Source organism: Corvus brachyrhynchos, unplaced genomic scaffold (genome assembly GCF_000691975.1).
Source record: "Corvus brachyrhynchos isolate BGI_N302 unplaced genomic scaffold, ASM69197v1 scaffold428, whole genome shotgun sequence".
In the NCBI taxonomy this organism is placed as follows: domain Eukaryota; kingdom Metazoa; phylum Chordata; class Aves; order Passeriformes; family Corvidae; genus Corvus; species Corvus brachyrhynchos.
The window spans coordinates 70,448-88,638 of NW_008239766.1; the positions used below are offsets into that span (position 1 = coordinate 70,448).

General features: G+C 41.7%; 2 long non-coding RNA genes across 2 annotated transcripts in view; one reads left to right on the top strand and one right to left on the bottom strand.

Moving 5' to 3' along the window:
• Positions 1-6,029, bottom strand: part of LOC108448777 — a 7,338-nt gene extending 1,309 nt beyond the window's left edge. Inside the window, exon 1 of the long non-coding RNA XR_001864797.1 lies at positions 5,502-6,029. This is a non-coding gene — a long non-coding RNA (uncharacterized LOC108448777). The remainder of the gene's footprint in view (positions 1-5,501) is intronic.
• The window catches only part of LOC108448776, a 38,479-nt gene that overhangs the window by 1,231 nt on the left and 19,057 nt on the right, over positions 1-18,191 (top strand). The window lies entirely within an intron of this gene.

Sequence of the window (18,191 nt, forward strand, 5' to 3'; positions counted from 1 at the left end):
GGAGGCGTGTATCCCTGCTACCCCCATCGCTGATTAGCCAAAGCGGGGATTCAAATGCAAATGACGGGGTTGAGCTGCTTTGAAGAGCATAAGCAGCAGGAGAAAGAAAGAGAGAAACAAAAACCGCTGCTGATGGCAGAGGGGAGAAAGAATACTGAATCAACTGCTAAATCTGTGTGTCGGGTGCCGAGTTTTCGGACCGTGTTGGCAAGATTGCGAGGCCCGGCTCCCCGGGGTGGGGTGGCCCCGATGAGGGGTCTGTCCGCCGTGTGACTCCTGCCGAGGAAACAGTTTGGGGAACAGAGAAGGGGGGGAAACCGCGGGAGCGAGAAGGGGAAGCCAGGAAATTCCAGCCGGGGCAAAAGCTAGACCAGACCCGGGGAATGCAAAGAATGACTGACCCCCCAGCTCAAAGTCCGGAGCAGAAAAAAGAAAGTCCTGACCGCGGTTCAGGAACATTTTTAGCTTTTGTTAAAAGTAACTTTTATTTTCATCAAGGTGTAAATTCTGACAGGATTGTTTATTGGAGAGATTCAAGGCTAAGTGGTGTGGATATACTGTTTTTTTGCATGCCAGTAGCATTACATAATTCCTTGCTTTGAGGCTGCTTAGCAAGGTTTGAACTTCTTCAGCAGAAATGCTTATTGTATGATTGGTACAACTTGTCATGTAAAATGTATACTGCCTTTTTGATAATTTTGACTTGAAAGTCTGACTGGATTGACTTAATACCGAATTTTTGCTCTGTTAGAAACTTGTATACTGGGAAAAGCATTTTACTTTCTTGGTGCCCTCAGAGCATTACTTATCGTTATGTAGCCTCTCAGAAAGTATGGTAGAATCTTCCTTGAAAATAGCAATTAGCTCTAAAACCTGATGTTAACACATTGCATGATTTACAAGGGTTGCTGGGTGAGGCTGGTGTTAGGTTTTAGCCATTCATCAATCAAGCATTCCTTTCCTCACGCCCTCATTACTGTTATCTCAAAAGTAATTTATGGCTGGACGGTCCTGTACCAGCTCTGATATTTAATTTTTTTGTGGATATTTCATTATGGACAAGCATGTAACAGTTTTTCTAATAAGTACAGCTATATAGTGGCTCAAGTGTAGTTGTTCTTCCTTGCCAATTATAAGTTGAAATTAGATTTCATATCAAAACAGCTCAAGTGCTGTGATGGACTGGAAAAATGACTGAGAGTGACACTGCTTTACAAACAGCCTTCCTTTCTGAGTATGTGTTATCTGCTCAATAGCTGAAATTTTTGATACTCTCTATTTTATGGAAGCAGGCAAACAGTGGAGTAAACAGTAGCATACTCCTTTGGAATCATCTGGAATCATGGCTTTGTAGCTGCTTATATACACGTGTCATTTTTATATGCTCACTGACCTAACAGAGTTTCATGTGCAAAACTCAGAGCAGCATTATACAACTATGTCCTCAGTATTCTACCTTTACCTTTAGTAGCCCAAGGTCAAATCTACCATACTGACAATCACAAAAGACCTATCTTGCCACCTCTGTCACTATGTATCACCAAGCTGAAGAGGGCAGTGGGGAGAGACAGGCAAGCCCTGGCACACGCCACACGCTCGGGCACCCGCCCCGTGCGGGGGGACCCAGGGGACCCATTCAGAGCTACGCAGCTCCATTCCTGCATACTTTTTCAAAGTGCCTTTTTTATGAATGAGAACTGAGTTGCAGGGCATTTGTTCCACCTGAAGAGGAAGAGAGTCCAGCTTCCTGCTTCCGCCCTGCTCCTCCTTTCCCTTCCCGTGTTCGTGGTGTGGGAAAGGTTGCCAGTAAGTTCTAACTCACAGCTTGTTAACACCTTGAGCACATTCACGATATTTTTCGGCACATCTGAGAAATTGCCAGAGATTTAATAACTGTGCTGTGCCTTATAAACTGCATCTTAAAAGACCCTAACAAATTTATGGTTATACCAGAAAAATACTGAAAGACATACAATGTTGGTTTTGGTTTTTTTTGAGTACAGCTGCAGATTGGAAGATCCTGCAAAATTGTGCTTATACTCAAAAAGGTCCTGTTATAAATAAAGTATGTAATTCGTGCTATTATGTATAAAACTAGAATGTAATCAGACCATGTAGAGACAGAGTTTCAAAATCCCTCCACCAGCCTGGCTGAGAGAAAAATTTCACAACACTAAAAGAACTTCTCTCACAATAAGTGAGGATTCCACCTAGGTGGTTGGATCTTATCACCGGGACATTTGCACCATGACGACTTGATCACCACACTCTGATATCTACATCTCATCTGATAAGAAATCGACATTCCGGGAACTAAAAATAACTGTTCCAGGAACCAGATATGGCCCATCCATCATCAGAGATGGCCCTTCCATCACCAGAAATGGCCAACTCATCACCCAGGATGGACAATTCATCAGACCCAGGAAAGGCTTTGTGCAGCCCAACTCCGGGACAAGAAAACTTCATGAATATGCTAAAATTACGAGAAGAATAGAATTAATTCGGACTCTGCCCAAAAACTGTATAAGAAGGAACCAGCCGAAGCAGCATTTGTGAACATGGGAGGTCTGGTGCGATAGAGATCAGATCTATGCCTGTTCACCCAGCTCTGACCCCGGGCTCGGAGATGCTTTTCTCGATTGTGGCTTTTGAGACCGATATTTCGGTCGCATAATAAATGTTATTTCTTTATAAATTTTGATTGGGCAGTTCTGTTTATCCCAGTCCTGACTGTGAACGGTGGTTTTCAGTAATGTTTCTTGTTACCATGAGCTATTCCCACAGCTGAATTATGTCAAATTGCAACGTATTTGCCATACCATTATGATCTCTATAGTAAATTCATGTTGCTGTTATTTCATTCACAAGTCAGTTGTCTGCTTGCTTATTGTTTTTTAACTGATATAAGATTTTTGGTAGCTTTCTTGCACTGATGAAATCAAGATGAGTTATATTCTGCTGTATTTGACACCTTTAAAGGAACACTCTCCACTTTGACTTTAGTTTTGTTAAATTTAAGTGCTGCTAATATTAAGTTTTGCTAAGTGCAAGTTTGTATAGTTTAAATGATGCTAAGGCTAAGTTCTGCTAAGTTTACTTGTTAAATTTAAGTCATGTCAAGTTTAAGTTCTGTTAATTTGATATTCTGTTACATTTAAAGTGCTGTTAGTTTAAAGTGTTAAGTTTAAGCAAAGCCAAGTCTAAGTATGTTCAGTTTAAGTTTTGTGATTTTAAAAGTCTTGTAAATTTAAGTTATATTAAGGTTAATTTCTGTTCAGTTTCAGTGATGTTAACTTTAAGTTCTGTTCAGTTTACTTTCTGTTACTTTTGAGTAACATTTATTTTGAGTGAAATTTAGCTTCTGTTGAAATATGCTCATTTAAATTGAATGATACAGTTCTTCTGCTACAGAGATAGGAAGGGACAGATTGAAACAATTATGATAAAGGATTGGTAAGCGACTGTTTATGAAAATAAGGTAATAAGTTGTAAAAATACGTGAGGATTTGGCTTGTTAGATCCTTAAATTCATTGTAAATTCTACAGGTATGAATGTTCTGCATTGCTCAATTAAGATGATTATTCATGACAATCTTTGCTGTTTTATCTTTCATAGGTTGCAGAGAAGGATAAGTAATAATTGCAAGTTATGGATATTGTTGATTGTAAGCTGTTCAGTGCTTTGCCTTATTATCTTACATGCGTAGAGAAGTATACTCTTGATTTCTTAGAATAAGTTAATGTAGATGTCTTATGCTCTTAATATAATAGCATGAATTCACCGACTTTCATAACAGGCATTAGCCAGAAGATGTTATTTGATGTTACCATGTGCATTTCTTTAGTTGTTTGCAGTTTGTTTAGGGTACTATTGACTGCTTAGCTAAGGATAAATGACAAAGTCAACTGCTTTACAAACTTTCACATGCTGTTGTGTAGCTATCTGTAAGACATATATCTTTTCAGGAGACTTTCCCAACTGCTATTAATACAGGCTTTTTTGTAGGATATATTAGGGGAACCCTTCCAGTTAAGGCCTTGGCTCTGGCCAAGCCCTGGCCCTACCTGGTTGGGAAGCATGCCAACAGACCCAGGTGTTTCTGCACAAAAAATGTAATTGAGTCACTTTGACTTGCTGACTGGGATGTTGTCATGGGTTAGCAACCAAACCCGCTACAGATGTATAGAAGCTGGACCCCTTTTGAGGTAAACTTGGAGGCCTTGTCTGGGAAGGTCCTCTAGGTCCTCAAACAGGGTTCACCAGCTACGGCAGACTCTGGGTGATGGTCCAGTGTGTAGGCAATTGAAAGTGTATTGTTCAAAGGCACTATCCTTTTGTCGTGTGATACTGATTACACGTCTGACTTTTCCTTTTTTGCTGGGTGTAGGTTTATTGTTTCATTACATGTATTTTCTTGCTTTTCTGTTGCCTTCACGTTTATAGTAAGGGACACAGTTGTTATCACAAAAAAAAAAAAAAAGGAGAAGATGGGCTGAGCCCGCAGGACAGAGTACTGAAAGCAGTTTATGTTATGAATCATTTGTAGGTACTTGCAGTGATCCACCAGTGTTAACACATTACTCAGGTTTGCAGCAAGATTCTGAATTGATACAGCACCGACTAAAAGTTCGTTTTAAAAATTCTATGTCAGGGTCATGGGAAAGACCTGTGGAGTTATTAATGGGAGGAAGGGATTATGCTTGTGCGATTACAGATAAAGGACCCTGATGGATACCAGCGAAATGGATTCGCCCTTGTCTTGAGAAGGACACTGTGATCCCTAATACTACTGATAAATAAACATTGTTTTTTTTTATTTTAGGTATCACTACTGCTCAAGCTCTGGCTGTGCTTAGTAAGTTGAGATATTAGGCAGTCAAACAGTTAAATCAGATATTCACTGATGTAGATAGTATTAGACACAGTACGTTGCAGAATAGAACTGCTCTAGGTTTTTGTTATTGGCACATGGGCACGGATGTAAGAATTGTGAAGGGAGCTTTGTAATTACTGTTAGCCATTACTGTATTGCTTTGTGTTATTCCATATATAATGAAATTGGCAATCTGTTTGGTGGAAAACATAGTAAAAAGGGTTTGGCTGGTGCAAAAAGAAAAAGGGGGAATTTTTTGTAATGTATGTGAACCCTGACAGTGTGCCCCAGCCAAACCATCTTCAGTTATTCTTATCAGAGCCCTCAGGAATGTGTCAAGGTTACCAAAAAGTAAGCAGCGCTAAATTGGGAATGAAGAAACTGAGAAGCAGAATACCAAGACAATAGATAAAGAAGAACTGTGCTGCACTGGACTAGAACCAATCATGTTTTCTGGAAAGTGCGTGCAGAATGTGTGGACAAAATAGAGGGACCAATCAAGTAATGAGTGATCACGTGTACAGCAGCTGCAAAATGCATAAGTAGAGTGTAATGTAAACAATAAATGTCTTCTGCAAAATCATATTGATTCGTTGTTCAGAAGTCCTGAGCCCCTGCACCCACCTGAGTCCCTTTGGGTCTTTGAAATACCCACTCCGGAGGAAGTCTATGCCCAGAATACATGGGGGCCCTGGGTCAGTCACAATAGAATGTTTCTTCGACTGTTTTCCAGTTAGGCTCACGTCAGCTTCAAGCAGTGTCAACTGCTGCGATCCACCTGTTACTCCAGAAATAGAAACCTGTTCTGCCCCCATATGTCTCGATGGAATCAAGGTGCACTGCACGCCCGTGTCAACCAAAGCTTCATATTTCTGTGGTTCTGATGTGCCAGGCCATCAAACCCACACTGTCCAAAAGACATGATTTTCCCTGGCCTCTACCTGGCTAGAGGAAGGGCCCCTCTAGTCCTGGTTATCATTTGAAACTTGAGCTACTTCCCTTCTGGTGGAGCTCCCTCTCTGAGCATTACCATCCTTCAATTCACTCACCCCTGCGGCCAGGACATAAGTTGGTTTTCCATCCCACCTCCTCATGTCTTCCCCACTGTCACACAGGAAAAAGCATAGTTCAGCTCTTGGGGTGTACCTCTCTCCCTAGCCGTGGGACGTCTGCTTCTGGTAACAGGGCCTCCAGTCTGCACTGATGTGATTTGGAGAAGGCACTCTTTCAGCTCCTTCTTGAGTTTCTGATGAGTTTTGTCCATTCTGTCTCATTCCCCTCATTCCACGTCATCATTGCTAAAGCAGGGGCGTATTCTGGTGGTGCATGTCATGCAAGTTTCAGCCACATCACCGGTGTACGTTTTACCATGTCAGGGCTAATTGCTTGGTCATCTGAGAATATGATCTCTATCACTGCCAGTTCTCTCAGGCATTGAATCCCTTGCTCCATGGTCTTCCAGGGGTTTAACTGCAGCTGGAGGTCTTCTCAGCACAGGTATCTTTCCTTCACACTTCTTAAGAGCCGTGTCCAGAGACTGAAAGCTTCAGGCCCCCTTGGTCAATACTTAGATCACATGACAGGGATCCCAAATGCCTCGCTTCAGTGCCATCCAGAATTGTACCATTGCCTGCAGCATCCCAGATTCAGACCATCTTAATATAGTTTCATCAGGCCGTTGGGTGTAATCTTTCCTCAGGGTACGAAGGCTCTCTATGGACAGGGACTCGGTAATGATTTCGGGTTCCAATTCCTCTGCTGGCTGTGAAGGTCCTGGCTGCCCATCATCATCCACTGGGCAAATGGATTTGGCTTTGTGTTTCTTTCTCTGGAAAGGGGCAATTGTTATTGGTTTAGGCTCCCCATCTGCTTTAGCTGCAGCTGGAGTGATTGGGGTGTATGCTGGCTTATTCTCCTGCTCCTCTGGCTGTATCTTCTGCCCTACAGTATCTAGCAGCGTGTGGTAAGCATTAGCCAGGACTCAGCACATTGCAATGAGCTTTTTCTTTTCATCAGTGTTGTTATTGCAATTTCCCCTTAGATACTTCCCCACCTCAGCTAGATTCTGAATTTGTTCAGGGGGGAAGTTCCATGCTACTGAGTCAGAAAACTGCTTCAGGGTCTGGCCTATGTCCTCCCATACCCCACACCACTTAGGATTTTCCACAACTGGTGCAACTCCTCTGGAAATCTCAGCCCTTATTTTAGACAAGCTGGACACTACATAGAGGAACCCTGCTAGATAACGTAATAAGAAAGTGGTATCTCTGACATCCAGGGGAAACTAGACACTCTCAAAAGGTGATGTGCCAGATCTGAAGGGGAAGGAGATGAAGGGATGGGAATTATCAGCCCCTGCTTTTCCCCTAACAAACTGGGTGTAATACGAATACATTCCAAAAGAAAACTACCAAGGCCAGAATGGAAAAACAACATAACATACACATTCTCAGTGGTTTCCATTACTTCAGCCAAACTTCAAGAAATCACTAACATCAGGCATATCAAAATGGCAGTCCTGATTCTTATTCCTGACTTATAAAAAGTGTAAGCCAGGGACCCGACTGCCCAAAGCTGTGGACATGTACTTATGGCTAGGTTCCACAGAAGAATTATGACATCAAACAGCACGGTGATGTCTTACTGCTGTACCTCAGTGCAAAGTGATTCAAACCAAAATGTTGGGGTTTTTTTTCCACTTTCACATGCCCCTTTGGTGCCTTGGTTGGGCACCAAATTTATGTCGGTTTATGGAGACAAAATTTTAGGGGGAAGCACTCCAGAATGAGTGCCTCCTCCAAAGGGAAAACAGCCTCCCCTTTTCCTCCACCAATGGGACAAATTGGTAACAACAAGTGAAAGTGGGAAAAAACCAAATTGCTTATTAACAAAACAAATTGCTTATTATCAAACAAAACAGGGTAGAACTGGAAAAAACCCCTCAAAATACAACAAATGCCCGGAGAGGGAACAGACACACGGGCTCAGACCAGCTGGGGCCACCCGGCGGGCCCGCTGGGGCCACCCTGCAGGCTCTCTGGACTGGAGAGAAGGGAAGGGAGGCAGCGAGGCAAGGAGGAGGGAAGGGAAAAAAGAACAAAAAAACCCCAACACAACCTTTTTCCAGCTAGCTGGAACAAAAAATCCCCAAAGAGTAGCACAGCGCTCCCCGTGCACTCCCTCCTGAGCCCCGCTGAGTCCCGGGGAGCCCCCCAACTGTTGGGCCGAGCCGTTCACCGTTCAATCGACCCACACTCGGGTCTGTGGCTCCAGCCCCGCCCCCCGGGTCCATCCTAAAGACACACTGTCTTTGGGCATTAAGCAGATGGTTAAGGAATAAAAAACCCCCAACCTTTTATCATCACCCCAGGACACAGTCTCAATACTTTATTTTTTTAAGGAGAAATTGTACAGCTTGAGAACATGGAGGAAAATCCATTCTCTGTAGGTACATAGAAAAAACACTTTTTGGGGAGACCAGAATTCTGGGGTCAAAATAAATTGTATTACACTCCCAAAATGAAATTTCTTAGAACAGCACTGCCAAACAGGTTGTAAGGGTTTTCTCGGCTCATATTATTCTGTCTTTTCCTTCCAGAAGCATCATAGGCATTAAATCCACTAAGTTTTGCCGAAAAGAGAGTAATGTATTTGTCCTTTGGAAGGCTCCCTATACTTTTAAGTGTTATAATAACATAAGATTAAAGTGATTGTTTTCTTCCTGAACTTCTGCTGAGGTTTAAAGTACTAGCTTCCAGTGTCCATACACTTTAGTTTTCCTCCCTTGTACATTTATGGAGAATTGTGCTCTCTCTTATCAGGCTACAGTTTATTAGATAGGAGAGAAGTTCTTTTGGTCTCCTCTTGGAACAAACCACTGTGGCACTTCAGTATTTGTGACATTATTTTTCTACTTAAAATATTCACAGAATACAGTTTTAAAACTGGTTCTTCAGCAAATAATACATAATTATAAAAAAATTACCCTTTCCATGACTAAACTTATTTACTCATAAATTCCCAGAATGTTGCGATGAACCATGGCCAAAGCCAGGGTCAGCCAGATCAAGTGGACCCAAAGGTCCATTGGTTTCATGCTGCCCCAGCCTAAAAGCCCTGAGCATTCAAAAAGCTGTGAAAAATACATAAATCCGTGCCTTACCATTGGCTGCAGCCCTCCCCTCCCCTTATTTCTCATATTTGGTTGTATTTCCAGAGAGTTCTATGTTCTTTGGTTGTTAATTGGTCCTTGTTATTCCTCCCTGCCTACCCCTTCTCCCGTTTGCTGTAATTCCTTCTCCCTGCCTCGATAACACCCCCTGGCTGATGTTCCATTGGTTACTGTGTGTTTTCCATGCCCAGATCGTGGGAGTACAAGATTGCCTGCAAGCCATGCAGCTTTGGCTTCTCTCTGTGGATTTTACTCCCTAATAAACCCCTTCCACTAGGAGGAAGTCCCTCTGCCTTTTCCCTACCTCCTTCTCGCACCTTTGCCACTGGTGGGCAAGGCGAACCTGACCCGAAGCTTCGCCTGCCCTCCTGCACCGCGGTCAGCTCCATCCACCCCCGTTCAGAGCAAGCAGAAGATGGCCCAGTGCCCGGGACAGCGTGCTAGCCGGCACGGCACCACGGCACCAGAAAAACATGTTTCAGAGTGGAAAGGCAGTGTGGTACATTGCATTCTTGCTAAATTACTTTTTCTAAATGACTGTTGTTTTCAAAGTTTTTTTACAGTGGTTGAAACTTGGCAGAAAAGAATCAATGCTGAAACAGAGGAATATGTCATTCTATGTCCCAAAGCACTAAGTTTGATTTTTCTTGCTCTCTTCACAATGTATGTCAATACTGATAAATTATCATCTGTATTTAGCTGAATTATGTGATGAAGCTGTTTCCTCTGGGAAGAATTGCTTTGGTACATATTTCTTACATAATAGGGTTTCTGTTTGTGTTTATTTCCCCTTCATGAGTCTTGTTGTCCCTTTTCTCATAATGAGGAAGATTTTGGGAGAAATTAATGAATAGTTTCTGAACCCAGATCTTCTGATTTTCTTCCTGTTTTTATGGTTGAACTTTATTCTTGATAATACTGCTATTGTGCATAGTTTGCCTTCATGTGGAAAACTGATATTTTCTTGACAGCCTTGACAATCTTTAAACCTGTCATTTTTGAAACGTTTCATCATCTCTTTCTACTCTGCATCTGGCAGATTGACAGAAAAGACAGGGTCACATTTTGGAGAAAATACTAAAAGGCTCAGCATTCTAAATCAAACCTTTATTTTGAGTGCTGAATGAGTAAGATACAGCATCCCCTTTTATTCTGTTTGTTCTCAAAATAATTGGCCCTCTTTCCAAGGCAGATTCACCCTTTTGAAATATGCTATGAGAAGGAATGTAGATTAGGTACAACTATTAAGTCCCAATAACACATTTTGAAGCAAGTAGCTCACTCAGAGGTGCAGGTGCACTTGGAAAAGGGTTCTGACACTGCTGGAAACCCTAAATGCTCCTTGTGTGCAAGACCTTGCTAGCTCTCTCTTTCTGACTCCCAAGTCAAATGCTGGATGAGTGAAAAAAAAGGCTTGATTGACTGGGAGTTCTGCTTAGGTATTTATCTTTTCTTGGTTTTCGACCCTAAGTAGTGTGAAGTACAGTAAAATCTTTTATTCTATTTGTAAAACCAGAGCAATCTTAAGTTACAGAGCATTACTAAGTATTAGATCATAATGTCCTAGACCTCAAGACACAAGTGTTACTCAGCTGACATGCAGTGAGAAAATGAGAAAAACAACTAAGCAAAAAAGAACCCCAAACCAAAACACATATTCTGCTTTCTTTCCTTAAAGCCTTGTTGGTGAGTGTAATTTTCACTTCTTCTGCTGTGTCTGACTTTAGAAAAGGGCAAAAATCAGAGAATGCCTTACCTCTTTCTCCATCTTTTGTTGGTTTGTTTGTAGGCACACTGGTTCAAAACTTTTTTAATAAAAACATGTAGAAATGGATCCCGCCAGCTCCTGTAATACCATTTAGTTTTCTCCTCACTCCTGTTTCCTTTGACTGGTGGTTTTTTTCTCTTCTGGAGGGAGTGAGTAGAATGTCAACAAGCTGACTGGAACTCGCATTTAGAGAGCTGATCTATAAGGAAAGCACTGTGAACACTCAGTGTTGATAATCTCAGGATCTCAAAGCTCAAAGTGCGTAAGAAAGACTTAAAAGAGATCAGATTATTGCATAAGAAAAAAATAATTTGGCTTTGTCTCCACTTATAGATGTACTGCCTCCTGAAGTCTCCTGTCATGCTACTGCAATGTTATAAATACATTATTTTCTCATAATATACTTTTTTCATCTCTTTACTTGCAGAACACTCAGTTTTCTTGTCTGAAACTGCAGCTTCCGATTATTCTGATCCTTGAAAAATGAATGCATTAATTGTCCTCATCCATTATAACATTCGTCTTTGACTCCAACAATTGATGGTTTTCTCGTTTCTCATATGGGTTTTAGCAGTTCAGCTTTCTGAGGACACTTAGTTAATTTTTCTGTTCTCCAGTTCCCTGAGTGACATGAACTCTCAGAGGTGAACACACACCTCTTATATTCGCTGCTTCTGGCATACAAGGAAAGGAGCAAAAAGAAGATCCTGCATTTTTCACAAGCAGAAAAGAAGAGCAGAGCTCAAAAGTCACTTTGTGGAATATCTTATGAAATAGTGATAGGTCAGACATAGCAGCAATTTTTGTAAATAGCCTGGAGACTTTTTCCTGAATAATCACTTTGCTAACTCAACTATTTCCATCAGTATCAAGAGACTCCAAAATATGTGATCTTGCAAAAACATTCCTCACCTCTTCTGCTCTTTGTGCGATCTTGGTTGATCCCAAGTTCAAGGTACAAGATCCCAGGTTCAAGACCACAAGATTGTCATATGAATGAATAAAAATTATACTTTTTCTGCAAAGAAAGGTGAGTTAAAACTTTGAGGGGAAAACCAGAATACTCTGTAGAATATCCATGGGTATTGTTATGAACCAGGATATCAGTTTTCCAAGATTATTTTTTTATCTGTCAAAACATAGATGCTTTCTTATAGACAAGTTTATTTGTTAGGGTTTTGTGTAGATGTGATTTCCCAGATGACACCTAGTATTGCACTTTGTTCTACATAGACAGAAGAGTTGAGCCTTCTCTGAATGGAAAAGAATGGTTGGAAAAGGTAACAGTGCCTGTTTTTCAAGACTGAAAATTACTTTTAAAACAGGATATACATTTTTTGTTGAAAAATATAGTTTCTGAAAAGTCTAATAAGACTTAACATTTCTTTCAGCACAGTAATAGGTATTTTTAGAAAAGGTGACAACAGTTTAATTCAAAATATGTGATAGTTAACATGAAAAAGTCGAATTTTGTTTTTGGGTCTTTGTATAATGTTTGGGATTAGTTCAATATACTTCACTCATGAATTTCTGAATAGCTCAGAGTCCAATTATCAATCTTAACTAAGCAGAACAACTGCTTTAGTGACTTTCTACATGGCAATTTACGTTAATTTATAGATACACATGCTGTAAGGCTAAACCTTTACACAGGAGGTATTGAAACTCATAATGATGCATGCAATCCAGGATGGGAGATTTTCAATCACAAGAAGAAAGTAACAGATTGATATTTTAGAACTGGAGGGGAAATAAGCTTGTTTTTATAAACAAATTAACTCATCCATGACTTCATGCCATTAAAATCTCCCATTATTTAGAATTACAGGTTTCCATCTCACTTCGAGAAGGGAAATATTATGTGTGGCAAACCCTAACAGCCCTTTCTGTTTAGCTACTGCTGTGAGTAAACAGATGAAATAAATGCATGGTGGCAGGAGTTTCAGGGCTTCTTCCCCTCCTTAATTTCCTGTTAGTGGATTAGATTAACTTGTTGGGTGTACATTTATGACACTTGTATGAACAAAGAAGCTGCCTCCCCAAGTCAAGGGGCAAGGCTGGATGGTTGCTGGTGATTTGACTGTTGGATGACAAGGAGGGATGATGGTTGCTGGTTACTTAGGAATCTGGTTCTCCTTGGAAGCAAACAAGCTGAGGGAAATAAAACTACCTTTATTTTACAGTGTAGCACCTCAGGAAAGCAACCTGTCTTTTACTGTTTGGGAGGACAGCACATCAATCATCTTTTGTTTTACCTGTCAGTGCTAAAATGGTCTTTCAGCACTGCACACTTTGAAATCTAAAAGCAGTATAAAAATATCAACTAAGAATCAGAAATCCAGAGAAAAAGATATTTGGAAAGGAAATCTTTTTAGTAGCAGGGAGGTCAGTCTTTCTGTGCATCACTTTATTACTCAATAACAAAAAACCCTCCCAAATGGATGATTTATTTTTAATCCAGAGGTAGTACAGTAGTGCTAAAGAATATATGTACTTGGGTATTTAGTATTTCTTTTACCTGGGGGTATGAGATATCTCCTTTTCTCATGTCATCTTGCCCTGCCACAAGCACTGTCTCATGGACTGTTGGGAAGGGATAAGAGTTGAGACCTCTGTTTAGTGGAGGGAAAGGAGAGAACAAGGTGGGACTGGATGGGAGAGAGATGTTCATTTGTGGCAGAATCTGTGCCAGTTGTATTGGCTGCTGTTCTGGGATGGCCAATCTCTGCCTCCTCTGGCACTCTTGCAGTCCTTGATGTTTGTCTCTTTCCCCTGCTGTCACTGCCCTGCTCCCTGCCATCTGGCATCATTGCAGATTTGCTTCCTGCTTCCAGAGTGACAAAAAAGTAGATTTTCACAAGGCTAATTTCCTTGAAAAAATCCTGACAAAAAGTAGTTGCTAGTATTCTTTATTTAACTGAGCCAAATCTCCATAATGTCATCAATAGAGTTTTTCTTCAATCAAATAAATAATCTGGCTTTGGCCAAAGGTTCTCTGTAACAAAGCTAAACCTGAGACACTTGGATCCTCTTCCATGGATTTTCTAGTTATCTCACCTTACACAATTGATTACACTTTACTGCACAGATGTATGCAAACATTTGTGTTCAAACTAAATAAACATTTGTGTTGATTTTGCAAGGCCTGGTTTTGTTAGTGCGGCGGGGCACAGACCTTCTGTGAAAAGCTGCTAGAAGCTTTCACCATGTCCAGCAGAGCCAGTCCCTGATGGCTCTGAAGATGGACATGCTGCTGGCCAAGGCTGGGCCAATTAGAGAGGTTGGTAACGCCTCTGTGATAACGTATTTAAGAAGAAAACCAAAACAAAGTGGGGCAGTTTTTTTCTAGCCAGAGGAAGTGGTGAGAACATGTGAGGGGAACAACATGGAGACACCAAGGTCAGTGAAGGAGGAGGGGGAGGAGGTGCTCCAGACACTGGAGCTGAGATTCCTCTGCAGGCCATGGTGATGACCATGGTGTAAGCAGGTTGTCCCCCTGCAGCCCATGGGGCTCCACAGGAGATGCAGAGATCCACCAGCAGCCCGGGGAGAGAGGGAGCCCCTGCTTCCAGGCTGGAGCAGCCTGTCCCCATGGAAGAGTGATCCATGGCCAGTCCCTGATGGCTCTGAAGATGGACATGCTGCTGGCCAAGGCTGGGCCAATTAGAGAGGTTGGTAACGCCTCTGTGATAACGTATTTAAGAAGAAAACCAAAACAAAGTGGGGCAGTTTTTTTCTAGCCAGAGGAAGTGGTGAGAACATGTGAGGGGAACAACATGGAGACACCAAGGTCAGTGAAGGAGGAGGGGGAGGAGGTGCTCCAGACACTGGAGCTGAGATTCCTCTGCAGGCCATGGTGATGACCATGGTGTAAGCAGGTTGTCCCCCTGCAGCCCATGGGGCTCCACAGGAGATGCAGAGATCCACCAGCAGCCCGGGGAGAGAGGGAGCCCCTGCTTCCAGGCTGGAGCAGCCTGTCCCCATGGAAGAGTGATCCATGCCACAGCAGTTTTGGGAGGACTGTTTGCCCATGGGAGGAATTCATGTTGTAGCAGTTTTGGGAGGACTACTGCTTTTGAGATTGGAACCATGCTGGAGAAGTTCACAGAGAACTGTCCCCACTGGGAAGGGACCCCATGGCTTAGCAGGGGAAGGACTCCTGTCCCTGAGCAGCGGAAGAACTCAGGTGTTTGGTTGACCAAAACCCCCACGCTCTGTCTCCGTGCACTGTCAGTGGGAAGGAGGGAGGAGTTGGGGGAAAAAATTGTTTTTAAGGGCTTATTTTACTTCTTATTATCCTTCTCTGATACTCTTAGGAATAAATTCACTTTGTACCTTTAAGTTGAGCCTGTTTTGCCCTTGGAATGTTTTCTCCCAGTCCTTAACTCATGAAGCCTTCATTAATTTTTTCTCTCCTCTGCCCATCTGTGGCAGCGGAGGGTGAGTGAGCAACTTTCATGGGTTCCTGGTGTTTGGCTAGTGGCAAACCTTGACAACGTTTTACTTTCTTACCAACAGCATAAATAGCATCATGTTTCGTTAAATTGAGTGCACACAATATGAAGCACTCCCAGTGCTCTAGGATAAAGTTGTTATGTTCTAAATTGTGTCTTTATTTTCAGTGATGCCACCGCAAAAGAAGTGAAATTACTCTGCATGAGCAGAATCTGCATGTGCAGAATCATTTAGTAAGACAAGAAGAAACAACTGAAGATGATACAGGCTTTTATTAAACCAAAGTGCATGAGGAGAGAAGGCATAGGGGAGATCTTACTGGTATTGAAACACCTAACAGGGTGGTGTAGAGAGGGGTCACGTTTTCTCAGAAGTCACAGTAGAAGACAAGAGGCAATGGACACAAGCTGAATTAGGTCTGGCTGGGATGGAGTTAGATTTCCCCACAGCAGCTCTCATCCTGTTGGGCTTTGTACTTCTAGCTAGAACAATGTTGGTAACACACCAGTGCTTTGGCTACTGCTGAGTAGCACTTGCACAGCATCGAAGCTGTCTCTGCAGCCCTTCTGCCCCTGCCCCCAAAAGGCCAGGAGGCTGGGATAGGGAAGACCTTGGGAAGGGATATAGCCAGGAGAGCTGACATAACTTACCAAAAGGCTATTCCACACCGTGCAGCAATAAAAACTAAGAGAAAGGAGAAGGAAGGGGACGTCTGTTTATTAAGGTGTTTGTCTTCTGAAGACAGTGACTGGACATTGCCTGCTGATGCCAAGAAGAGAAAAAGTTCTTTTTTTCCCCTTTGCTTCTGCATGTGGCCCTTCTTTTATTAAATTGTCTGTATCTCTCTCAGTTGGAAACCTCCTGCAGTGCCTTGAGAGTGTAATGATGTATAAGCTTGCCCACATTGCTTTGAGAGTTTTTCATTTATTTATTGTTTTTTTTTATTTAGACAGTTTCCTTATTTTATGAGGTGCCTGTGTATGGAAAACATCAAAATCTTTGTAAATATGTATCATGTTAACTTGGCCATTGCGGGAGCTCTGGGGGTGTGGGTCGGACGGTCGGGACTGACGGAGACGAGAGATCTCTGAAGTCAGATCTTGGAACATGCGGTTTATTGCAAAGGGCGTGGGTACAGGGGCACTGCTTAGAGCTGCCAGACTCAGCTCGGAGCAGGCCCAAGAGAGCAAGAGTGTAAGTGTAAGAGTAAGGGTGGAGTAAGCGAAGAGGAGGTAAGTAAGAGAGTAAGTGGGTAAGGGAGTAAGTAGAGTGGAGTGGTGAAGTCCTGGTTACAATACAATAAATCATCTTCTGTACTGAATATTCTAATTGTCACTAACCAATCTAATACAAGATACAAATCCTATAGCATTTACATACAGCCTATAAGAGTTCTTCTATTACCATAGAGTGTTACATCTTAACTTCTAAAAACTACTCTTTGGACCCCTTCTGCTGAGCTAGTAGGGTCTGCTCTGACCCTTGGACCTGCCTGCAAGCAGAGGGTATTGTTCAATCAAGAGGGGATTACCTTCAGTAGGCCATACCATTGTTTTCCAGTTGTTCAGTAACTAAGACTTGGTATTTCAAAGGTGGCTTTCATTTCGATGTCGCTTATAGTTTTCATGTTCTCAAAATCTTTTGTCAGGCAATCATATTTATAAGGCTTTCCTGTTTCATCTTCCCCAACAGGCCATATGTTTAGATAGAAACAAAAACAACTGGTTTGGTATTTTTGTCCTTGACAAATCTATGCCACAGTTGTATTTTCTAGGTGTTAGTAAAATGTTCAATAACTTCAGTCATCATTGTTTCATTTTCTGAAAATAGACTGATTAGAGTTTCTTTGCACATCTCTGTCTTTTCTGATCCAGTAGAACATAAGGTAAAATATTATACATTAATTTTTTTGCCTTGTCCTCTGGTTTGTGCTTCAAGATAGCTATGAATTTTCTGGAAAGAAAAGGGGAATAGATTGCACAGTATATACTTAAAAATGTTCCCAAAGATCCACTGGATTTCTCTGGAGCATCCTTAAAAACCAGGCCAAACAATTTTGAAATGATGTTCCAAATCCCACTTAAATTGACTTCTCTCTGAAAAGTGGTTGAAAAAACAAATACAAAACAAAACATCAGCTTTTAGTGTATCTTCTACTGCTTGTTATTTTTGGTTCATATTTAAATAGCAGATTTTAATTTTCTTCTGCTGTTTTCTTCTAAGTTATTAGTAAAATATTTTCATGTTCCTTTATATGCCTTGGCAGTTAGAACTGGTGTTGTGTTTGCCTTGCTTATTTTATTCAGTGTTTGTGCTGGCTCTTTAAACTCATGCTTAATTATATCATTATTCCTAATTTTCCTGTTTATGATAGTGTAGCGGTTTGGTCCAAAATACTCATTACTATTTACCTTCTGTAAAGATAAGAATTAGGAGAAATGCAAAGCAGACACCAAACTTGAAAGAATATAAAGAAATTTATTAACAGACCTAAAAGAGGGAAAAAGAAAAAAGATAAAATCATACCACACATTTAGAACTCTTCTCTTCCCCCTACCTTCCTCCCTTCTCCTACTGACAATGTAGAAAGACAACCCTTGAGATGTTCAGTCTGTTTACCACTTCCGTAATAGCCTTGTTCAGTTCATTTAGGAAGAGGAGTCTCTCTTGCTCCTGCTATGGAGAAACTATCACAACGAGCCAGCTGCCTGGGTTGGTTCTCTGCTCGCATGTAAGTCCCTTCCCACGACTTGCAGCTTTTCCCACAACTGCTTTCGAGGGTCCACTCTTGAATTACTGGGGTACAATTTTAAGGTTGAGCCATTCAGAAACAAAAGTTCTCTTCACCCATCTCTGGGAGCATTTCATCTCTAAGAACAGAGGCCCTTCTCCTTCCCTGGGAGCAAAGGGTCTTCCTCAT